This window comes from Lonchura striata, chromosome 5 (genome assembly GCF_050655825.1).
Source record: "Lonchura striata isolate lonStrDom1 chromosome 5, ASM5065582v1, whole genome shotgun sequence".
Classification (NCBI taxonomy): domain Eukaryota; kingdom Metazoa; phylum Chordata; class Aves; order Passeriformes; family Estrildidae; genus Lonchura; species Lonchura striata.
Window position 1 is genome coordinate 33,794,992 of NC_140707.1, and position 25,674 is coordinate 33,820,665.

The 25,674-nt window shown below is 41.2% G+C and overlaps 1 protein-coding gene across 21 annotated transcripts in view; it reads left to right on the top strand.

Moving 5' to 3' along the window:
* Window positions 1-25,674, top strand: part of TSPAN18 (tetraspanin 18) — a 190,332-nt gene that overhangs the window by 129,208 nt on the left and 35,450 nt on the right. For 16 of the 21 annotated variants that reach the window (XM_085580236.1, XM_085580242.1, XM_085580235.1 and 13 more), the window contains one exon: window positions 2,206-2,336. The exons of 3 other annotated variants lie outside the window; for them this stretch is intronic. The gene's annotated coding sequence lies outside the window, so the exon portion shown is untranslated. Of the gene's footprint in view, window positions 1-2,205; window positions 2,337-10,493; window positions 10,538-25,674 lie in introns of those variants that run through there. 2 more of the 21 variants (XM_085580237.1, XM_085580245.1) reach the window with 2 other exon arrangements.

The following is a 25,674-nucleotide window of genomic DNA, read 5'->3' on the forward strand; positions in this document are numbered from 1 at the left end:
ATAAACAAAGCAGAGGGGAGGGGAGAGGCATGATCCTCCACTGGAGAGGAGGATTTATATGGCCTGATATATCTTTTATTTCTTAATGTTCCTTGAATAGAGATGATTCAAATTCCTCATCTGAGTCAGCAGACACAGAAGACAAAATACATTATTAGTGACCCTAAATATATTAGAGCCCTCTGCTTCTGATCACAGAATAGTAATAGGGGATGAATGGGGCTTGCCTACATGGACAGGACCGTTCTTCCATAATGGAAAGGGAAAATTGCTACTAAGGATACCAATGAATCAAAATTTTAATGACTCTTGGTATGCCTGCCTGGGCCACTTTCCGTGTTGTGGTTTCAGATCACTTTACAAACTTGAATAAACTTTTCCCCTCACTGTCTTCAAAGGCTGGGAATTAATATTCAATACCTTATGTCTGAAAGGACTAGGACTGTGTGCAACAGGATATGTTTTTGTTGGGCAGCAGGCACTTTGTCCTGTGCAGAAGTGTATGGATGTGAATTTTCTGCATACAGGCACTTGCATCTCTTAAATATTTGCCCTTCCCTTTCAAAGAAACCAGGATGTGGCTGGTATCTGTGTATTTGAAACGCCAGGTTGTACAGAGCAGAGAAGAGTTTTGTAAACAAACACCCATGGGAGGATGAGACACAGCTGAAAGTGCTGAGAGTCCACTGGAGACACAGGCATGGAGAACATCTGCCCAAGTACCATTTGATGGGCCCTTGCTCTGCTCACTAGACCATGCTGCCCCTCTATTGCATGTAAGATGAATGTCCAGGGTGCAGAGCACTCCTCACCAATGCCCCTGTGTTCCCACTAAAGCCTCTCTCTCATCCTGGGGAAGTGTGAAACAACACCTCTGCACTGGGGAGAGGGAGCTGCTGACAGAGGGCTGATACCCTGTGCGTGGGAGGAATTTCCTTTCATGTGGTCTGGTGTGACATTAGCACTTTCCAGCTGGCTTGTAGGTGGCTTTGTAATCCCTGGATTGACAAATGGCAGTTCAGCTCAGTATGGCTGTCATCTTCAGACAGCATGACAGAGACAGGAAGCTTGACATGTCCTGCTGCAGCCCTGTCTCAGTGAGGAGTTGCTGTGACAAGACCCTCTTTCCCAGCTTTTCATCTTGATCCTGAAGGAGGTGCTAAGTGCTGTGTGATGCAGAGGGGTCAGAGATGCTACCTGATGTTTCATTTGGACAGTTGGTGTTGGCCCTGAGATCTGGAGAGGCTGGGCAGGGCAGAGGATTTGTACTTCAAAAAGAAGCAAATCAACAAGGTAGACTAGAGAGGAGAGAATTAATATTGTGAAAAGGATTTACATGGCGCCATCTTCATATCTGAACTGGAGCTGTCAGGGAAAATGAGATCCAGACTTGCTGCTGCTCTCCAGAGAGGAGCTCTTACGGAACCATTGCTCAGTTAAAGTGATGGCCCCACCTCTGTGCTCCGTGTCTGGCTGATTTCTGCAAGCAGAAAACAGACGCAATCTGGCATGATCCCTTCTCCTCTCCCATTGGCCTTTTGTGCCATTCTGCAGGCTCTGATTTTACCTTCTTTTGCTTGCCTTATTGCTTTCAACCCTTGAGCATCTGTTAGTATCTTCCTCCCATGCTTACCTGCCTCTTAACTCCATCACCTTCTTTTTGATCCTCAATAATTTCTGGCTCCCTCCATTCAGAATAAATGGTGCTTTAACATCTAACCACTAGGTAACAGGTGTGTGCATGTTTGTTGCCTACAAAGAGAAAGAGGCTGTGTGTGTTAAACATTTAACTACCTATGTTTTATCACACACATTCCATCCTCTGCTCTGGAACTTGCCTTCTGGGGACTCACAGCACCTCTTCCTGACTCTACTCTGTTGTGCAGAGGAGCAGGAGGGGAAGATGTGGAACAACTCTGTTGCTTCCTTCTTATTCTGCTAGAAATAGTCCTGTCCTCCTATTGCCTTCCAGTCCAAGCCCTTTTCTGGTCAGCCTAATGAACTGGAAAGTAAGGAAGAAGATTTTGCCTTTAGTCCTGACCTTGACAGGGTCTTCAGGGTCACTGGGAGCTGCTTCCCCTCATTTCCTTCAGTTGTACAAGAAAGAGTTGGTCTTTACCCGAGCAGGAGGAAGTAAAATAAGGTGGCAGTCTTCTCCTCAGGTCCAGTATGTGTCTTATGTATTTTCCTTGCTGTTTCTGACAGGTTGATCAGCCTTGATCACAGTGTTAGAGGCCTGAAGCAAGAATCCTGACAGATGCATATTCAGTACAGCCTGACTTTGTGAGGAGAACAAGTATTTCCCTGAAAGTCTGGCCCCTCAAAGCAGCACACAGGTAAGGCAGACAGTGCTTCTGATGCTCAGGCTCACTTGCACTGGATTGAGCAAATTGCTTTTCCTGCTCATTTGGCTCAAGAAGGGCTTTGTCACCACTGCCTGCCGTGTCTGTAGGGATGAAACTTAACAATGTATTTACAGCATGGGGAACATTTCTCAGCAAAAATATACTTTCAGAGGATCAAGACTGTCAATATGGTTGAAATAAATATAGGTTAAAATCGTGGGAGGAATATGCTGAAAAAAGAAAAATGTTACTTATGAGGTATTAATAAAATAATATGTAGATTTTGTGTTCTAAAATAATTTTGCATTGAAAATACCTTAATTTAAATAGAAAACTTTTTAAGAAAAAAGAATAAAGGATTGTATGTCATGGAGAAGGGATTTAGTAAGAAATTAATTTAATAATGTTGTTTTCAACTTGGAAAGATGTATCAGGTCATCCGTAAGTGGGAAAAAACAAACACAAAAGCCTTGGAGTTCTAATTGCTATGACTCATGGAAACCAGATCTAGAAAAAATGAGGCCCTTTAGTCCAAACTCTTAATCCTCTACTAGTATGTAACATCTTTCCCAGCAGCGTCTACCAGTCCTGATTTAAATGATGGGATTTTCCCTTGTCCCCTTGGGATACTATTGCACAGACTAATAGAATTAATCTGCTTACTTCTCTCTTTCAACCCCTGACCGCTGCAGATGCAATTAGTAGTAGGTGATGGGAGGATTCTGTTTCCTAGGCTGTATTATGGAGGCTTAGGGCTGTATTGTGTTAAACCAGACATCAGTTGCAAGTGTGTTTGCATGAGCGTGGCTTATCTGTCAGTACTCATTACAGCCCCATAAACGTCTCTGAACTACATTTCTCAGAGTTAGGAGCTTGTCTACAATTGTAATTCAGGATCTGATAAGGTACAGACTAATGTATTCGAGTGCCTGTGAGAAAGATAGCATGAGGGGAATTAAAGTGAAATGCAGAGTAGTATGCTGCCAGTGCTAGAGACTCAAAGAGGCAATTTACTTCTGTGCTTCTGGAGCATTCTCTGGTCTCTGGCTTTTCTCCCAGACAGTTTGGTAGGGTGAAGTACCTTTTTGCTGTGTGTGGTGCTGCTGGAGGTACCACTGCACCTTTCCATCTGTGAATTTCAGGCTTGTCTTTTTTGAATGGTGTGGGCTTCTTCTTTTATTTACTGAAAGGCTCCAGTTAAACAATCAGATGAAGTCAAATAAGCTTGAGCTGGAGAAACATAGCTGGGTGTATTTAGTTAATACAAATAGAGCATATTTCTGAGGCATTTCACCTGTTTTGATTTTTTTTCCCTCAAATTCGGAAAAGTTTTATTAGAGAGAACAGTTAGTTTCTAAAATAGATGAATGTCAGAATGCAGATGACTGAGTTACACCTGGAGAGTACAGCAATTGGTGAGCTGTACAAATTCCTTGTGTGGATTCATCCACTTCCAGAGTGAATTAAATACAACATCCTAATAGAAAAAACAACTGCAATATAATTTCCATTGGATGTTTGAATGAGACTTCAATGTGAAATAGAGCCTGGGGGTCCTGAAAAACTGGGCATGTGCCAGCCCATGGGCTCTGTCCTCTGGCACTAAAGGATGAAGTGGTAGTCCTGTTCCTCCTCCCTCTCAATAAATCTTGGCTCTAACATGTCATAGCTTTTCTGGAGTACTTCTTCAAACAGAAAGCCTAAATATAATCTTAGCCACTTAGCCACTGGTCCAGTCTTTCATTATCAAGATAAGTTAATTAAGCTTATTAAAATCTAAGTTGCTTGTGTTTGTCAGATACAAAATTCTTAAACACTGAAGATTGCAAAGCTTTGATATGCTTAATGAGTCCTGTGCTAATTTTCCCATTGTTTTTAATTAAGTGACACTTTTCTAGTTTGGTGCTTGGCTGCTTCATGTGGTTTCATAATGTACTTTAAAGCATAGGGAGGTGGAGACCAAAGCCAGGGGTAATGATCCATAGCATTCTAGATCATCTGCAGCTTATGTTCCAAGTCCCTGCTTTGCCAGTCAAGTTTTATTCTAGTGAAAGTGTTAGTAAGCCCAAGGCAGATAGGAACAGTTCCTCCTCTCCCCTTCGCTTTTTCTTTACCCTGAAAGTTTATCTTGCTGCTTGCTTTTTAAAAGCTTTGCATTAGCTGGGGGGCTGTGAAGTAAAAGGCATGCTTTAAATACAGATGCTGGTGATAGACCTTTCAAAAGCTGCATTTCTCAAGCTGGGAGCTATTGACCCCTTTCAGTGCAGTCACAAAGAAATTCAAGAGGAAATGGAGGGTGAGGACCAGCAGGGAATATATATATATAATTTTTTTTTCCCCAAGTCTTCTTTTTACTCCACCCCCTGCCAAGCTGGCTATTGTTTGTGTCTCCACATGGGATACCAGTGGCCATATAAGGAAAATGACATAATGTTGCATTCTTTCTAAAAATTGATTTCTTACAGTTATTTTTTTCTCTCCCCCCCCCCCCCCCCCCGCCTTGCTGAAAGTTGTTCTGTTTTGATGCAAGCTCTGGGCAAAAGGAAAGTGGTAGCCCATGGTATGCATGGCACAGCATCTTGGGCTGTAAAAACACTTACTTTGTTATCTCAGTTCAGGTGATGAGGCAAAGCAGCAAAATGGCCAATTATGAAGTCCAGCTACTATGACAGGAGGAGAGGATGTTACATTTCCCTGCATCTTGAACTCAGTATGATGTTTGTTTTCTCGCCTTTTTTTTCTTGCTTAAAAGGATGCTCAAGCCATGGGACAGAGGCAGAGAGCACCCCTCTGTGTCCCTTTTCATTCACAAACTACCATTATATTCATATATCTTTGCAGCTGAAGTGCTGAGTGAGTGGTATGCAGCAGTTTGCGCTAGCAGCTTCCTCTCTGTTGGATGGCCAAGCCCAGTGCTGGGGATGAGGACAGCCTGATATCCCAGCAGGCAGATGAAATGCTCCAGCCAGCAGGAAGCGAGGTTGCCAGCAGCACTATTTGGGTGACGTTTGCTGGCTGGAGTTCTGCGGGTAGCAGGGGTCAGTCTAAATATGCACCATCTCAGGAAAAGGACTCCTGAAGTCTGGGATTTTTTCCTGGTGCAACTGTCACTTGTTGATGAACAGAAAGTGCCTGCTTTTTCGAAAAAGTCCAAACTTCAAACACATCCACTTAGCAACTTCTACAAAAGAACAGCTGGAGCAACATGAGCACAAAAAAGGCTGACTCCAGAAAGCAGAGGCAGAGCCTGGAATGGGAAAAGCATAGGTTTGGGAGTTGGGAAAAGGATAACTCTTGGAGAGGAATGAGTGTGTGCTTGTGCATGTGAGCATAAGATTTGGGCACTCTTGCTTTTGTATCCTCTTGTAGCCTCTTGAATTGGGATGCAGTTTTTAGTTGTGCTTTCTATGGTTGCCATCACTTCTAGTGCATTGTGATGCTCTGCTGATTGTGCCGATTTATTTTTGATAAAAAACTGTTCAACAACTGATACAGTTGCAAACTTGTTAAAAATGGAAGTAGAAAAAAACCAACTCCTTCTTAGAAAGAAGCGACAAATTTTGAGGTCCATTTACCACAATTATGTCACAATACTCAATCTGTGTTTTGCTGAGGTGTGATTACAGAAGTGGAAAAAGGGAAAGTACTTTCAATAAACACATTTTTGGACAGAATAATAATAGTTCAATATTATTATGATGATTATCTGTGTGTGCAGTGACAATACACACTTTTTTCCCTTATTAAAATGTTGAACAGTTTGTCAACTTTTAAAGAAACTGCAATTTTGTGAGAATGGAGTAAGGACTTTGTAAAGATTTGGAGTTTTTAATATAAGCCTTTAAATGGAGGCTGCATTGACCAAAAGAATTGGATATCATACCGAGAAAGTTCTAATTTTCTTTAATTTTTCTTTTGACTGTGAGTTAAACTGTTTGGAGAAGCTGTGCTACTCTCCAATACCTACAAAAGTAGTCTCCAAGAGAATCTTCCTCTATGATAAATTGTACTTATACTGCGGAAGCCTTCTGGGCTTTACTTTACTCTGGGCTTGGTGCAGCAGGCAGGGGAATGAGCTCACATAGCTTTTTCTTCACAAAAGGCAATTTGGGGCCTCCTACATGCTGTCCACTGTGGTATCAAGAGGAGACATCACAGTGAGCGGTGTTGAATGATGCAATGCCCCACGTGCTTGGTTCTCAAATTGCCAGTGAAGCGGCAAATGGCTTCTGACATGTACATGGCTGGCATGGGACGTCTGAGTTAGCACTGCACAGATAAATGGGATGCTCCTGGCCTGGCAGCCATTGTTCCAAGCTCCCTGCAAACTCCCAGGCCACGTGTTTTTGTGGCAGCCGGCTCGCATTGTAACTGTCCCAGGAGCTGCAGTGGCATATGTTTGCTGTGCGTGCGCTAACCAGGGAGAGAGGAGCGTCAAGAGTGAGTGCCAGGTCAGCCATGCATCCTGAGCACCTTCTCTGAGGAGCAGATCTTGTCATCTCAGCTGGGACAGAGGGAGCTTTCAGCTCTTCTGCTGCAGGAGGTGCTCACCAGGCTGTAAGTGGCTGCTGACAACGTGGCATGGGTCTGCCACTTCTGTCTCTAATGGCTCTAGGACTCAAATGTCGCTAGAGCTGATTCTGCCAGCAGTGGGTTGACCTTTTGGGAGGTATTGCCTCAGAGACTTGGAGCTAATCCTTCTGATGGTAAACCGTGGTGCATGGGGGACTGGTTTGGGCTGTGCCTGTTTCCCTGTGAAGTTGGGAGCTTGAGTAACATAGAAAGAATCATGATGGAGGAGGAAATAAATTGTCATTAGACATATATCTCTAACAGCTCCTGTCACTTAGATCTAATGCTACAGAGTAATTGAAAGCTTTTTTGACTAACTCTATCATGGGTAAAGTGCTTTGTCAAGGGAAAGTGAGGTTTACCAAATGTGACAGGACAGGAAAGCAGAGCTGCCTTTCACTGTTGTGCCATGTCCTGGGTGGAATGGCTGAGATAGGGTGTCCCTGAGAATGGCAGTGAAGGCTTTGCATTGCTTATTTTGAGACCTACAAGAGTACATTTGCTTTTGATTTGTGCATTTTAAAAATTATTGTGTAAAGCTGGGGACTTAGTTTAAAAGCTGCTAGAACTATTCTCTCACTGTAGAGATTTCTCAGGAAATAGATACATAAGAGGGATATATGTGCATGTATTTGAAGTTTTTATTCTTGGGCTTATGAGTAAGAGCTGGGATCAGTGAAAGGTGATAACTACTAAAATCAGTAATAAGGATAGTATTACCCTCTAAGCAGTGAAGTGGGTTTGGGGAATTTTGCATTTAATTATTAGCTCTGTGCCTAGACTGCATACTGACAGTGGGAAGTAGCTTAGTTTCTCTCTGTCTTCCTTCCTCATCTATATAAAAATGCTAAAGCAGCTGATAATATTTTTATAAGATAAGATTTTTCATATAGGAAGTGTATTTTGTTTTGTGTAGAAACTAGCTTTGTGGATCTTTGCATTCCTTTTCAGAGAAATCCAATGATGAAAAAGTTTTAATTCTGAAGTGTTTCTCTTCATATTTTTCCCCATTGCTCCTTCTTTCTGTGACAAAACAGGAACGCGAAGAAAAAATTGAAGAAGTAATCCAGAATTTCCCTTTCCTCCCTTGTAAAACTGCATATAAAAAAAATTTATATTCAGCTTACATTAAAAGGAAATTTAAAACTAGTTGATTTTTAAACTTGCAGACCATGAAAAAGGTAATTATTACTATCAAGTGCCTTGACCTGTTTTAAAGCTGAAGTTTTTTTCTTGCTTGCATTGATGCATCTATTTAGCCAAAATCTTGAGAGCTCTTTTGAGAGGGGAGCCTACACACAGGTCAGCTGCTGGCCAGGCTTGTGCACAGTAAAGATAATGATAATCTAATGTCTAGTTTGTCTTCTGTTAGATGACTCATACTCCGGTTGCCTTCTAATGGATGGGAGTTGCATCCTTGGCAGACATTATGTGTGTTGACAGCTGTTGGCAGATAAAAAAGGAGGAGCAGCTTTGGACATGCTTGTGCTGGACATTCAGGGCCGTTCTCCTCAGAGGCAAGGGTCAGGAGAGCTGAGGTAGAGAGGACATGCAGGCATTTTGTGACTGGATGAGCTGGAGGGGGTTATAAAGGCAGTGCTCTGCTTGTATTGTAGTTTCCAGTGCCCAGCACATGGAGGTCTTGAGCTGAATATGTCTGCAACTGTTTCTGTCTCAAAAATGTGGAGTAGAGCACATGTATGAGTGGACCAACACCCCCAGCAGCATGTGCAAATGCGAATATGTTTCAAAGAAGTATGTTTAAGCAACATAAAATTCCTTTTTTAATCATCTGTGAAAGATTTATTTTCAACTTCCCAATCACTAATGAGGTGCTAATTTCAGATGGACTTGTAGCACTGTCTTGACATTTTAAAGTATCTAGGAGCATTAACTGGCTTAGTCCCTCCCTGCAGCATGGCAGGAGCCAGCCCCTGAGCCCAGGAGGGTAGGAGGAAGCTTTTCCTGTGAACTGGCCTTGTGTAATTGCCACCTTGAACAGTTTCTGGCACTTTTCCCTCATGACTGTTAATGACAGGATGTTAGAGTGCTTGGCTATCCAAACCACTGGTTTCCCCGTGCTCTGCAGCAGGCTTATCAGGCTTGGGCATTCTTGCTGCTGTCTGGGTAGCCCTTGCTGGTGCTAGAGAGAGAAAGATGAACACCCAGTGCAGTACAGAGGACATGTTTGGCAAGGCAGAATTTGTCACTGACTCCTCAAACTGACCCGGACCGTTTATAACATTCCTGGCTACAAAGTATATCCAAGAGTACATTCCAAGAAAGCTAAAAATAATATCCTCAACCTTAAATTATTTCTCCCACAAGGATTCAGTTAACAAGAAGGAAAGAGCTTGTTCTTTTCCCTCCCCATGCTAAAGCTCTCAGCTCTCAGAATGGAGCTATAAGTTTATCACAAGTTATTGGCCTGAGAGTTGGATTCATGTATGGATCACGTTACTGGAAATTGTAATTATTTGCCAGGACTGCCTTTGCTTTTCCATTTCCCTTTCCATCTCCCAGTTCTGTATGTTGTCTGGTAGCAGAACTGAAGGCCAAAGTCTCTCTGAACTGATTGGAACCAGGAGCTGGCATTCGGCTATTCTGGGTCCTTCTGCCAAAAGCCAGTGTTCAAAGTAAAGACTGCAAATACAGACTACTCACATCAGCACAATTTATGCTTGTTTAAAATACCTGAAGATCAGTACAGCAAAGCTCTGATTCTCCTGGAGACTTAATATGACCACATGGCATATAGAGTTGTGTATGTTCCACAAGTCATCTCAGGAAATGGGGATAAGTCCTGGTAACTTCTAAAAAGCAGTGATGAAATGTTTTCTGGTGTTTTGTGGTTTTTATTCAAGATGTAGTTGGAAAGAACTCATTTGGAAAACTCCATACTAGCTAAATGTAAATCCAGATGTTTAGGACTAGCAATATAAATCCCCAGGGGTACTCAGTAGTCCTGAATGTTAAGTGCACAAAGCTAATCCCAAAATGCTGCCTGAGCTCCTTGAGATCTTGGCCTTTTGCTATGTGTTTTTTATCTATTGATCACTAGTAATGACTACTGATGAAAAGTCTAGTGTTCTAATGGTTCTTTCCTGTGAATAGAAAATCAGCTGTACATATCAAGTGTATGAATTACATCTCTGTAGTAGACAATTTTTATGAAAGACAAAAATAATACAAACTTTTATATCCAAGAATCTTCACAGAGACCGTACATCTTCATAAAATCAAGTTAAAATTAAGTAAATGTATTCAATCAATAGTAGGGCTATATATATATACATTAAACTATTTGCTTCTAGATTTTTAATGCAATATATTTTTTGTTTAGAAAGGCTGAAGCTGATCTTTTTAATATCGAAAAGTGAAACTTACATTTTCCTATTAAAATTGGATCCAAACTTTTTATAAAAAGAGGTTTTGTGCTGTTTTGTGTGGTATTTTGTTTGGGGTAGTTGGTGTTTTTAAGTTAGAAATTGTAAAAAAAAAAATTATCTTAGATTCATTAAAACTTGGGGAATTAATGTGAAGGAATACCTTTTCTTTTTTTTTTTTTTTTTTTAGAAGAAATCTTCATCAGTTCAAACTGAAGAAATTCTTCCCATCTGGTTTGGTCCTTTTACTTTTTTTCTTTTTGTCATCCAAACAGCAGAATGTTTTGATAATACTATGTACTTTCTGAGTATACTGATGCAGAGTAAATTTTGTTTGGTTGGTTTTTTTTAAATATAAAATTTCTTTATGTGCCCCATTTCTGAAAGAGTTTGGGGCTTGTCTGGTAGGAAAATGATGATTAGGGCACTACTCTTTCTACTGATGAGTTAACTTTTGCCACTCCTAGTGGCGAGGAGACTGCTCTAGGTTTTCCTGTTCCTGTTTTCTCTACCACCTCTGAATTACTGAATACTCTCAGCTGCAAGTCAAGGAATAAGGCATGAATGCTCATTGTTATAATTAAATGTTTTCTTTGCTAATTCTCTTTTATTGTGTCGCAGTGACTTGCAGCTGAGGATTAAAATAATTGCCTTCAGGACCAGCAGTAGGCTCTGTTTGAAACCTCCAAAGGGCATTGTTTATCTTCCCTGTATCCCTTGTACTGTGCCTGCCCAGGATGAGCAGCACTCCCCTCCCCATTCCAAGTGGTTCTGTTACTGAGGAATGTTGGACAGATACCATTATACACACAGTGGAGGTGCCCCCAGATTTGGGGTTTGAGTTAGATTTAAAGGGGAGGAGGATGGAAGGGAAGGGAATGTTTGTTTTTTTTTTCACGAGAGACCCTGGCTGCAGTGCTTTGCAGAACTGTTTTAAATATGCTCCTCAGGCAGGGAGGTCTGTGGGTGCAGGCGAGCTGTTCTAATGTTTCCATGCAGTGCTCAGGGCTTCTGTCCCAGGCACGTATTTCGTTATTGCTTTGGGAAGGGCATTCTGGGAGTCATCAATCAGCATCGCTCTGGGTTTCTTCTCAATCAGAGCTCCTCTGATGCTCATTTTGTGCTGCTCATTTTGTTTTTAATTTCTGAATGAGGGATCAATTTGCACAAAATAGCACCAGGCAGAAGAGTTGGTTTTGCAGTGGGTGAAAGCATCTGGCCTATTTTCTCCAAAGCACTTAAATGGGTATTTTAAGTTGTAGGTTCTGAAGAAGACAGTGGTAGCAGTGCTTTGCTGAAGTGTGCTCTGAAGATCTCAGTGGTTTCCTAACGAAAGATTAAGTTGTCCCCTTGGATATTTGCTGTCACCTAATCTGGAACACATCTTGTCTCAGAAAGGACCCCCGTGCTTGAGCTTTACAGTGGTGCCATATCATTGTCCTGTCCCTTTATTTATCCTTCTGTCCTTCCGCTTACCTACCATACCTCCAGATTCTTTGCTGCAACTCTTCTTGCTATTGCTGAGGCAGTGTTGCAAAATGGACACATTGGGAAGGGAAAAGCTGTAACAAAGATGTATGTGATTCAAGATAGTCTTTATGTGCATAAGAATTTTGGGGGGATTTAAATGGTCTGATTTAAATGATAGAATGCTTTGCTCTTCCTCTGTCAGTGGATGAACTCAGACTGAAATCCAGGACACCTACCTGGTACATGGGTCCCACCTCATCCTTCTGACTTAAGCAAATTGTAAAATTGGTGTAGCTGGCTGGGATGACTCACCTTGTCCTGCAAAGGATGGGAGTTGATGCCCCAAGTTAATCTCCTTGAGAACATCTGTACAATGTGCACTTAGGCCAGTATTTTCTGATGTTCCATGCCATTGGTCACAATGGAGAAAAGAAGGACTGTACTTCTTTTTGTCCAAAGTTCAAATGGAGTTGAAGGGAGGTGGTTCTTTACCTCCTTTAATGAGTAACTTTATACTGTGCTGTCTCTTACAATATCAGCTGTCAGTGCTAAAAGGAAAATAAGCTATTTGCCAAGACAGTGAAGCTGTAAAAGTTGGTAAGAGAGGAGGAAAGGTATGGGCAGGGAGCTGAAATTGCAGCAGAAGTTATGAGAATTCCCAGGCTCTGAAGAGTGCTCCTGATTTTATCTTTTCATACAGCTCTGGGGGTAGTCTTTGTTTAATGTTTCTAGTCATGGTACATGAAAGTAAAAATCCTGACTGGATAGTGTATTAGTACTGTGATGATGAGGAAGGTTAGGCTACCTGTTGTGTTTGCTGTGCAGTGATGTATCACAAATTATGTTTATGGCTAAGAACCTCAAATGCTGACACAGCATCAAGTAAGGTAGGAAAGGGCCATTGTGACCCCTTTTTCATCCTAGCCACAAGGTTTCTTTGAATTAAGCCTGTTTTGGATCAGAGCATCTTTGTGCAGCAATTTGTCATTCCTTTTTTTATTCATGACTGTTTTTCTCTGTATATCTTGCAATTACATAATATCCATATGGTAGGTTGAAGAATTGTTTGAAAGGCAGCTGAACACTACAGAAGCTCTCTAAGCATATTTCCAGTTCTTTGTCAAATAACTTCATCCTCTGTAGTTCATGTTTCAAATATCAGTGGCCTGTAGATTATCTGAGAATTGAAGATGCTTGGGGACCAGGTTTGTGTCTATAACTTTCTTAGCACACGGTGTTCTTTGGTCTTTCCTCAAATATGAAATCTTCATCAGACTGTCCCAGTCTCTGTCAACATCAGCTGAAGCTGGAAACTGAGTGGAACAGTGTATCATGAGTAAACCTGCCCAAGGCACTGAGTATGAAATCTGAATGCCACTGGAGTCAGTGTACATACTCCCACATATCTCTCTAGCCCAGAAGTTTATCCCTTTAGTGATGAAGAACTTCTTGTGAATATAAGGATTGATGAATCATCTGTTCTCAACTGATCTTTTCCTCCCACAAGACATCTCTGAAGTCTGGTAATGTGGGTGCATGTCCATTAATCATGACAGTGGTAGGTTTTGCCTGGTCAAAATGTAGCTCCAGGAATTGAGAGTGGTGGCTATTGAGAATGCTGGCTAGTAAATCTGGAAAATTCCTGCGGTTGGTAGAGGTGTAGAGGTGTACCTAGGTGAGAACATACAGAGGTCTGAGAAAGAAAAGAGACAGTCACAGTAAGTTTTGCACCTTCCCAGTGAGCAGTGCTGGGAAAGCAGGCAGCCCAGGGAGACCTTGGACCATTCTTTCATTGACAGATAGTGGTTGTTTTACCCTCTGTCTTTATTCTTTAAAACTGGAAAAGCTCCTTCTATCCCACACTCCATGAAGTCTGGGGAGGTGGCTGTCCCAGCTTCTCCTGTTGTGCACTGCAGAGGTTTGCAGAGCCCCAGGGCTGCCTGTTGCCTGGATACAGGGCAGTCCTGCATCTCAGCCCCCCAGCCAGCCCTGAGAAAGGAAGGCTGGGGGGGGACAGGTGGGTGAATTAATCCCTGTGCACTTGGGAGTAGGAGCACAAAGTCCACCTGGTGCAATCTGTAAACTCAGAGTTTCCTTTTACTTTGCTACTGTTATTATTATTTATCATTATTGATAGGAGAAAAGTGCAACCCAGCTGCTCAGCGCAGAGATCTGAGGGCTCCTGCAGGGTGAAGCGCTTGGTGCCACTTAGCAAAGCAGCCAAGGTGCAGTCTCTGGCGTGTGCACTTTATTTCACATGCTTGTTCTGAGCCTCCTGCTGCTCCTCACGCTACAACTGCTGACAAGTTGCTTTCCTGGCAACATGGAATCACAGCCTGTGACTTGAGACCCTGTGAGCACAATACGAAGAAGGCACTGACTGCTGAATATTTAAAAAGAAATTATTTCATCTTAAACATGAAAATGCTCTTTGCAGCTCATACACATCACTGCTTGGTGGCAGTGACTGGCCAAGCCATGCATTATTCTTGTGTCCAGAGGGGCTCTGCTGACTGTAGGGCAAAAACCTCCTCTCTCCTTTGCTGAGCACATGAAAGCTTATTGTTAGGAGGATGCCCTGTTGTACGGCACATGTGTGCATGTCTATAAACTTCACTAACTGAGAGTAATCAAAAATAATTTTTAAGCTCAGCTAGTTTAAATTTGGCCTATTTCCTATTGCAATGGGTTTTGCTGTATACATTTGCAGAGTATTGTCCTATATCAAACAGCATTTAGGAGCTATGTCAGTAGTGGTAATTAACCTTTAGACTGAGAGAGCATGAAAAATCTCAAATAATGGATCAGGGTCCTCTTACTCAAAGCACAGTCAATTTTCATGACAGGAATACTGCCTGATCTATGAATATGATGTACATTCAACTTTAATATGTGAAAACAAATTAGTATAATGAAGTGTGTGTGGCAAGGAGATGAACACCTGAGCAAAGTCACATGAAAGATTGGCTGGTCTTCATATCCTCCTTCAAGGAGGATAACACCAAACTTTGAAGTAATATTAGAAAGAAAACTGTTAGAAGTCTGAAAACCTGAAGGGTTTCAAGTCAAACAGTAGAAGGTCAGGAAATGTGGAGCAGTTTTACCTAAGTCTTTAGAAAATCTTATTTATGAAGGTATTTGCATCTCTGCAGAAGGAGTGCAAATGATTGACGGCACAAGCGCACTGTTCTGATGCTGCAGTCCACACTTGGTGTTTCTATTTGCACATGTATGAAGGGTGTCAGAGGATGAGAGATGGGGCTCACTGAGATTCCTTGTGAGGCAACTGTTGAAAAGCTGGGCTGAAGGTGAATGTGCTTTGTCTTGGCTCTGTGTGTGTATAAATAACTATATATACATACATATATATGTATGAAAATATGCACACAAAGCCACTGATTGTCAGTAAATAGCTATTCACAGAAGTCTAGTCTATCTATTGTAAGTAGAAATGAGAAACTCTTTTCTCTCTGCTGAAGGTGAAGTTAGACATTAAATTGCTCTACTTTGGTACAGGGGATTTGTCATATAAATGGTTTATTCCTCTCTTACTTCTGTCTTCATAAATCAATTTGTTATGTGTTTTAACAGGTTATTTACTTAGGTAAACCAAATAATATGCTAACCTGGGATATCAATAAAATTCCATCTCCTAATCAAATTTTAGTATTAATATCCCAACAGTCATTGTATTAGGCATTTACACTATATAAATTTTTCTGTTTAAAATGGAAGCCACATCCCTTTCTCTTCCCTGATTTCTTTTTTTGACAAGTAGAGAAAATATGTGAAAGTCCTGTGTAATATCTGGAAAATTGAAAGGGGAGGAGTGAATGTTCACTCTGGTTGCTGCTGAAATGGAGAATGGAGTAACATTTTTAGGAACCGTATTAGTATCAATGAACTCAAAAAAATGGTGACCAGAATAGAGATTGAAATTCTTACCTCTGTACACAGATCGGTGTGAATGACAAGGCTGGGCTGAACATCAGTTTTTTTGAGAGTGTAAGGAATTATCACTACTCAACTACCTCTACTAGGGAAAAAAAACCCCATAGCTCACAACATATAGGACGACAAATAGCTACAGAATTGTAAGAAATTCTGATTGAAAAATCGTTTGAACGTTCTGAACCAAACTTAGCTATGCCACACCACCTTGTTCCAGCCAAGTGACAGTAGTAACTGGAATAGAAATTAAATTGAACATGTATTGAAACACTGGATTTAAAAAAAAAAACAAAAACAAAAACAAAACAAAAAAAACCCACAAAACAAAACAGAAATAAAAAACCTCAAACCTGATTTCAAATTTTATTTTAAGTAAGTGTTGGGTTTTCTTTTCCCATAGGACAGGCAGGCATGTCCAAAATCTATAAAAACTTGTAGTCTAGTCTCAGATTTTTTGTTTAGTGAATCCACAGGTGTAGTCTCCACTAAAGAGTTTACCATTGCATTGAGTTTTAAATCCTTTGGGCAACTCAAAAATATTTTTTTTTAAGGCAGCACCAAAAGAAGCATAATTATTTTTCTAAGGTTAAACAATTAACCCCTCCTTCTAAATTTAGCACCATCCACAACTGAAAACTTAAACTAATGAAAGGGAAATGGTACAGGATTAGTAAACTGCTGTCTTTCCCTCCAGCTGTGGGACATCAAAGATGTATAAACCTTCCTGTTCTGTTGGTTTATTGAAAATTCTCTGGTATCCTTCTGGCAGGGATGGGATGTTATAGCTGTGTTTTGACAGAGCCTCAGTGCATTTTGCTGGTCTTTCATGACACTGCTGAAGTTTCTTTTGTCCCTTATTGATTTTTATTGTTGTTATTTTGAGACAATTTGCCTGAAAACAAAAGGTCTTTGTTGCCTTCAGTGTGACTTATGTGGCAATGATGAGTTTGCAGCAGAGATATCATGTGCATACATTTGGAGTTGGCTTAACTGAATTAATTTTTTTAAATGAGTATGACAATGTATCAGCCTGTCAGAATCAAAGTCACCCTCAAACCACTGATTAGAGGAAAATAATTAGGGTTGCATGATAAATTTAGATTCAACTGCAATTTACAGGAGTGTTTGTTTAAAGAAGAGCCAACAAAAAGAATCTTGGCTCTGGGGATCACCCGGAAAAAGCCTCTTTATATATTGCAGCCATGTAGCAACCAACTCCAGAGATGAATTGCTGGAAGTGACATGTTTGATTTATTGCCCACTGCAGCTTTGAGAGTGTTTGCAAACTGAAGTGTTATGGTTAGGATGATTATAATTGGGGTTTATTTTATTTTAGAGAGAGGAAGAAAATAAATATATCTTTGTGGCTCCTGGATGTAGATGACCTCGGTGGTTGCTTTTGGTCCTTAAGCCAGCCTGGGCTGCAGGCTACCATGTGCCTTTTCCCTGCAAAGGGAGCTGAGGCTGGTCAGTGGGAGGAGAGCCCCTGCACTCACCCCACTGCAGTGGGACAGCAAAGGGGCTGCACAGACACAGGGCTTTGCCAGAAATAGGTAGATCTGGTAGGGCAAAAAATTACACTGTTACCCTGGTGTGAAGTTCTGAGGGAATAGTCAGGCTCCATGTCCCTGGAGAAATTTTCTGCTTTTTCTGGTATATAGGTAGTTATGCAGCTTGTTTCTGCCTCTTATAGCATGAATTTGTCAGCGCTTTGGGGTTGGAGAATAACTCTCAATGTCTGGTAAGAGGAGTCTGTAGAAGATGCTAAGATCTAACTAGTTAGTTATTTTCTATACTGTTCACTGCATTAGTATTGTTCATCCTAAATTGCCCAGATGCTTTCTAACTTGTACACAATGGAATTCCAAGTGGCCTTTTGAGCAAGGACAGTACCAGACTCAAAAGATAAGGAACTATATTCTCTGCAGTACATTGCAACATCTGTAAGTTAAGGTTGTGCAGAAAAGTGTGTTCTATTTCATCTAATTTTAGCTCAATAGCCTGGCTAGTAGGTTGCTTGTGTTGCCTGGTGAAAACTGGGAAGACCAGGAATGTCAGCCTGAATCTACTGTGTCCCACATTAATGCCCCATTGACCACACTTCTGGCTAGTTCAAACTTGTTTTGATTAAAAGTTTCATCCAAAATTCACAAAAATATCACAAAATTACTGAGTTTGAGTTTTGAAACAAATTCAAGCAGTAAATATCTCTTCCCAACCAGAAATTCTCAGCTCAGACTTAGGCTTCATCTGGAAGATGCAACATGCTCTCAGGAAGTCCATGATATTCCATCATGCAGAATGATAGGTGAAAGTAAGTTGGCATCAGAATGCAAAAAGACAAAGATTTCAAATTAGAAAATGCATCTCAGAGCTCATGTTTTCAGCTTCTGGCTAAGCTGTTTTATAGAAAATATTCAGTTCAAACCTTTTTCTATTGTTTCTGTTTGTGCTGAGAAAAAAAGAAAGAAAAATCCAGCGAGAGCAAATTCCTTCAGACTTGATTCTCTTTGTGCTACCTGTACTGCCAACATGGGTTTGTGCTTTGTGGAGACCTGGATAAAATTAACTGGTATCCAACACAATCAGAGAACATTCTCACTAAGTTAAGTAATAATGAAGAGGAGATGAATTATCCTCTCGCTGTTCTTGGTTGATCCCCTCCTACTCCCTATTTTAATATCCTTCTCATCCTGCTGGCAAGATGCTGAAGCAGCACCAGCCATCCAGTTAAAACAGAGTAGTCAGATGTTTCAATCAACTCAGATTTCCTTGAACACTTACTCAACATTCACTGCAACTCTTATAAAAATGTCTAGACAAGTCATTGCTTAGGATTTCAGCTCATTTTGTAACTGCTGCTTTACAACACTCTGATTTTAAAATAAAATTTTACAAGTGTTACTTTTACTGACTACATTTTCTTTTTCACTGTGCATTTCTACATGCCAAGAGTATGAGCAGGCTGGAAAAGGGACCAGTGTGATAAGAGGTAATACAGATTTCTGGCCATTCTTCATTCTGCTACTGATAAATATATTTGCTCTCTTTTGGATTATAGCAAGAAATAACATATCATGAACATTAAAAATATATTGAAAGCAACTCATTATTTTGGAAAAAACCTTCTGTGGTTGGTCAGATTGCGTATAGCTAAAATATTTGCTGGATCTATAGCTCTGGAAAAGAATACTCTATATTCCTTTTCTGAGAAAAGTTGTGTGGGTACAGCAAAATACCTCTGGTAAATCAGACCCAGCCAAGAAAATGGGAAGGTTTTTACCCTTTTGGCGCTTTCCTCTTTCACAAAGTTTCTTAATCTGAAGATCCAGCAGTGAAGTAGGTGCTTCAATGCAAGTCATGGATGTATTGTCACCCATGGAAGTGGGTGAAATGTGGAACCAGAAGAGGAGGGATGTAGCACAGGGACTGAGTGCCACAAAAAGAGCAATGCAAGGGTGGGACCCATCCTGGGGATTGTGGGAGATTCTCCCCTTGCTAGAAGTGCTGAGAAAGGAGTGGCAAAGGGGGATGCATCAGAAAGGTGGCTGGCTCTGACCCCATTGCAGAGAGCCAGCATGCCTCAGATACTGCCTTCTGTGCTTAATATCCCTTGCTTGCCTGAACAGTAACTTCCCCATGCTCCCCCCACAAACCTATGAAGAAAAATGGAGGGGAAAAATTATTTATTTAAAGTCTAGTACATTAAATAAAAGTACTTTAAATGGAGTGAAGCTGCATTAATAAGCCTGCATACCTAGTAGAAGAAAACCCTCCCTAAACATGATGAAAAATAAATCCCCCTGAGTTCTCAGCATCCTGCTTGAGTCAGTAATTCCCCAGGGCAGAAAACAAATAAGGCAAAAAAAGTTTGTTTTCACACAGCAAAGCCAAAACATCTCCAGTTCTGATTTAAGATGAGTCGTGGGAGCCATTTCCTCTTTAATGTAACATGGGGCAAGTATAGGTGAATTGATAAATATACAAATTTATTTTCTTCCTCACCCTAGAGAGAGTACCTATTCCTTTCTGTGGGACTCATGTCTGCATGTGTTTTTTTATTGGAGTTGCCCCAAAGTGCATGGGGAGCAGTGACAGCCAGCACTGGGGTGCAGGGGGGGTTCAGATGCCTGAGTCACATTTTCCACAAACACTTGTCTGGCTCCACAGCCAGCTCCAGTGGGACATTGTCCTGGAGCTTCCTCCCTTCCTGGCTGCCTGCACAGTCCCATCATTCCTCTTCTGATGCATTTTGCCTCTTTGAGACATCTCTGGAAAAGACTTCAATGTCCTAAGGTTTCTACAAATAGTATCTGCAGCTCCTGAGGGAAGCAGCAAAGTACTCCCCTGCTTCCCTGAGGCTTTATAAATACATTCCCAACTAAAGGCAGTTTATAAATCTACTCAGCCACATAACTGCACATGTTTGATGAATATTGTCCACTTCTGATGGGATAGGAGAGCAGAGAGTGAGATTTTTGTGCTAGCAAATGGCCCCTGGCTGGAAGCAGTCTGCTAACAATTTTTCCATGAACTACTGCTCAGGGCTTGACCCAGAAGCATAACAGGAGGTGCATTATTATAGCTGTTCTGATTATGGCTGATAATTGTTCTGTTCTCATTTATAAATGTAATGCTTTGTTAATAACGTCTGATTTGGGAATATAGTATAGTTTATCAACTACAGGTGGCATAATGACATTACGAAGGGTAATTGAGGTGTTTCTATGATCTGTTTGCTCTTTGGTTTGTTAATTAGAAATTACTTATTTTAATATATGATAGAAATGTTACTTCCCTGTGAAGCCTGGGCATCTCAAAGGAAAAAGGGATGTGTCAGTCTGTGCTGTTAGTACGTTGTTGGAATGTCTGCACATCGTTGAGCATATGGACATGAACCAGCCTAATATGTGTCAGGTATTGTTTGTCTGTATTTATATTTTGTATAAATAACATCATGTGCTGTTACTTATGGCTGCATGTGCCTCCTGTTGCAAGACTGGGTGTGTAAGGCTGCGTGGGATCCTGCGATTGATTAACGAGCCGTTACAGGAGGAAATGGAAATGAGAGACAGGCTGCTGAGTATTTAACCCTGGAGAAGAACCTTGGCATTTCATCTTCTATCAACGTTTGCCTGTAACTACTATTAGCATTAATTATGGAGATACTTAGTGAACACCCTGTTAGCCCTAATTAGAGCTAATGGAAGATATGTGTGGATGTTAACAGGACAAGAGACAACCAGGCTTCCATTTCTAAGGTTAAATATTCAGTAGCTCCCTCTTAGATATAACCAACATCCTATAATCATGCAGTCAGACTCATCCAAAAGCAGACCAGTTTCTCCTGTCTTTTTTTTTCTCTCTCTCCAATTATGGCCACCTTACACTATTTTTGCTTAAATTAAAGAGCAAACAACAATGTGGCAGTGACCTCAGTTACCTTTACTAATGTAATTATCCTACCTCTCCTCTATTCATAGTGCACCTCAGACTCAGTCTTTATTAGCAAACCATTTTTGTCCCTTTTACTATCCTTTTAATGAAGGCTAGTAGAGGCACTTAAGTAGAGCTGAAAGGACTTGGCTTTGTTCTGAACAGAGACCTTGTGATAAAGAGCTCAGGGCCTGAGTGCTTGAGTAGGTCATGCAATATCCAAGGTCTGTAAAGCTCCTATCACTGTGCTATTGTTTGAAGCTGTAAACACCTTCTCTTTGCACCCAGTATCTTTGGTATTTTAAAAACGAGTGTTGCTGAAGAATTGAGGCTGCAAAATGTAGAGGTTATTATCCTGCTGTTGTGAATGATGGCATTTCCCTGCTGCTAACCGCTGGCCAGCAGGTCAGTGTCCTCATGGAAACTGTCTTCAGGACTGACTTGGAAACCTGTAACCCTCCCTAAGAGCCCTGAGCCTGCCTTGGGTGGTGTCACACTCGTTAGGGTAGAGTGTGCTACTCTGGGGTCCATTTCCTTTGCCATGGACAAATGTGGTGATCTCAGGTAGTGTACTAGGCAAAAAGTGCATTTTTTTCCCAGAAATCTATTATATAGTTCTGAGGTTGCCAGTGCAGTGCCACTTTGAATGCTGCACAGTTGCAATCTTATTATCTACAACCTGTAGCTCCAAGGTGCTTGTTGGCTGGAGCCATCTAGGAAGAAGTTCCTGTCACTAGATAGGAACTTTGACATTCAGTCAATCACTGACTGACTATGCGGTCAACTGATTTGGAAAATAACATTAGAGCTTTGAGAAAGGATAACTTGTGGCATGTCCTTGACAAAAAATATCCCATCCTTCCCTGGTGTATTGCATAATACTAAAAATAAACAAAAAAGTATGTCTGTATCTCTCTCCTTCTGAACTACAGACACTACATTTCCCAGTTAACCAGAAAAAAGGCCAGTGGCTGCCTTCCTGCAGGATGTAGGAATGTAAATGTAAAAGGTACATTTGATAGATGCCAGTGTAAGGCATCCTTAACATGCTTTGGAAGTTTCTTTGTTCACTCTTTACAATGTCACTTGGGTTTCAGTAGAGCTTCATGTCACAGGTGTTAAAGGGTGCCGTGTATTCTTAAGAAAAAAAGTCATAAAGCACTGTTACCTCAGCTTTCCAGCTTGGTGGCTTTCTCATTTTTGATATATGAAATATATCTGAAGCTGTTCCAAGCACAAGCACATCTGTGCTTGGCCCAGGTGTCACATTTGCCCTTTTGCAGAAAGGTCCCATTGTGAGTGCTGGCTGAGGATCCTACTACTCACACCTGGGGCTCATCTGGGGCTGAGACAAGGCACTTGACTTCTGGGGCTGAGTGGGAAGTTGGTCTCCACTCATGTTTACCTGGAGGATGAGCTGGGGAAAGGTTGGTAGACTTTAATTTTAGATATTTTTTGAGTATTTTCTTAATTTTTCTATCTTATTTTTCCAATTGTGTGGTTACAAGAGCCTGTTTCATTTTGTGGTGGTCACAGAATCTGTTCAGCTTTATAATGAATGCTACTTTCTTTCTTTGTTTCTTTGATATGTAATGTGCTCACAGGACAGACCTACATGGACCTTTTTTTAGTGGCTGTGTAAAGCCTTAAGTGCCTGTATTTAAAAGGCTTTGGTAAAAGGCCAATGGTATTTCTCTTCAGGGTTTGCAGTAAGCTTATTCATTTAGGAGCTCTTGAACGTTGTATGAAGTGGACAGATGCTAAGAAACCTTGTCCTATGTTACGCAGGGTTGCTAATTGAACTCTTAGCTGCACAGTTAAAGTAGCAATATCCCCTACTACAATATAGCTTACTCCAGTTTTTGGGAAAGAATAATTTTTTTCTGGTGTACCTACATTTAGATTTTTTAACAAAAAGGATAGATACATCATCTTTAAAAAGGAGAAAAACATCCACTTTATAGTTTCTATTAAATTGCTCACTAAGCTTTCAGGTACAGTAGGCAAGAAACGGATGCTGTAAAGGGAACAGAGTCATGACATATCATTTTATTTCAGCTAGAAAAATGTGTCCTTGCTTGGAGCAGGAGCTGCTTCCCTGATGAGGCCGTGGTCTGCTTGTGTGGTTGGAAAAATGGAACACAGTCTGACTGGAGATATTGTCAAACCCATCGAGGTTAAGCACTCTTTGCCCCAGGCGAATTCCCTTGTTTATACGAGTCACTACAGCTAGGCTGTAAAATGCAGGTCTCCAAGCAAAGCTGGGGTAGTAACCACAGGTGGCAACTTAAAGCTGCCTTCATGAACTAAATCCTTCATTTTCAATCCTTAAAAATGAATGTGTAAAGTAAATTCCTCCCTATCTTGTCTATGACTCCTATACATGTATCATACTTCTTGGAGCAGATATTTAAAATCTCCAGCCAAAACCTTGCACATCTGTGCCTCAATTAAAATCAGTTTATTTTGTAGGTTAATAGCTTATACTATACCCACCAGTGTGATCAAATTTTTTTATTAAATGGCTGAATAAGATTTGGCTTTACAGGAATATCCCATTCTACAATGAATTAAAAAAAAAATCTCTGGACCAAATAATGGTCCTGTTGAAAGGACTAATTTTAGATTCCCTGAACCAAAAGCAAAGCTTAAGTAGTGACAAAATCATTATTCTGGGTGTTTGGTATAGATTTATCAGTATTTCATTGATTTACAGAAATTAATTCCCTGAGTTGGTACTGATAAACTGCAGTTAGCTGGTCACCTCTGACTATGATTTTTTTATCAGAAGGATATCCTGGCTTTTACTCCAGAATGCTTTGGAGTCACCTAATTAATTTGTAATCTTCCCAGGATAGCAGAGAAAGTAGCAGATAAGTATTAGCTGAGATACCTGAGCAGCGTGACTCTGGGATAATGGAAAGATAGCACCTTATATGAGATGTCATGTCACAAAAAAAAAAGAATTTTAGGAGCTGGTATTTTATATAGGATATGTAAAATGCTTAAATGGGAGCTTACTTGGCACTTGCTTTTGTTCTCTCATTCTTTTTGACTCACAGATTTGTTTTGATGCTTCTGAGCAAAATCAGATTTTCTAAATAACAACTCCTATGCAAAAATCAGGTGACAAAAAAGATTAATATGGTATGAGATATGGCAATGATATATGGCTAACAGTGTCAGCCCTGTACATTGCAGAAGACAGGGAAACTTAGGAGATAAAAAGTAAAATAGAGCCTCAACATTTGAAGCAGTGGAATGGATGAGGAAGAGAGACACAGACAAGCCCCTACTTGGAGGAGAGATGGGGGCACAATTCAGTCAGGGCAAAATGAGCCCATGCTTGTTTCAGCAGCTGCAAAACTTTGGGGAAAAGTTGCACATCTCTGTGTGCTCACTCTTTGGGGTTCGAGGAGCTGAAAGGGGAGACTTTGGCTCTGCTGATGGGGTGTGCTCAGCCCCAGTAAGTTGCAGCATTTAAACAGCAGAACTGGTGAAGGACAAACCGAGTCACAGCTATTCTGCAGGGCTTTCCACAGTGGGCCAGCATCATCACCTGCATTCCCTTTGCCCATAGGGAGTGTGCAGGCTCAGAAAAGGAGCATAGTTATTGAAATGACAGATCCCTAAGCACATCTCCTGCCTCTCATATTTCTCTGTGCACCTCTGGTACTTCATCTTCCATCTCATCAGTCATGCTGCACTCACCTCTAGAGCACCTGGGTGCACAGCTTGGTAGGGTGGAGGTTAAGTATGGGCTCTGAGTTGGAGGAGGCTGGTGCAAATAAACAGAAATACTGGAAGGATGATTTACATTAATGCCTTCTATGTCCAGATTAAGTGCTTCATTGAAAAAATATAAGAACAAACCTGTTTTTCCAAGCCATGCAAGTAGCTGATGCCTTACTGGGGGAAGTTTTGCACTACAGGTTTTCTGCTATGAGTAAGAGGCTATTGGAAGTGCCTGCTTCAAATTCCTGATTGACACTGTGATGACTGGAAAACTTTAGTTCCTGAGGTACTTCTGAAGGAACTAAATTTTCCAAAAATGTCCCCACATCCAGTCCCCATGCCTTATTAGCAACTGGGGCTTCCAGCATACTGATCCTTGATCCCAAATGCCCTGAAGACTCTCATACCTCTGCTGGCCTCCTGGAAGAGCTGGTTCACACCGCTGTCAATGGGGAACAGCAGGGAGGGTGATGTGTGGGCTGTGGTGCTGAACACGGAGTTTCAAATGCACTGAGTTGGCAGTGGGCCTGTAGATTGTAACCAGGATGCTCTTCCCCTCCAATGCACAATCCCTGTGATCCAGCCTCTCCCTGTCTGGGGGCCCTGGTGGTGCTGTTGAAGATGAAGTACCAGATGTGGGAGCACAGCTGTGTTGTGGACAGTGTCCACTTTACAAAGCTTGCTGTGTCTTCATTAGAAGGTCATAGGGATTCTCCTAGTGAGAAATTTCCTGGTGTGACGTGTAGAGACCTGTTGTCTGTTTGAGGGCTGCAGGAGAG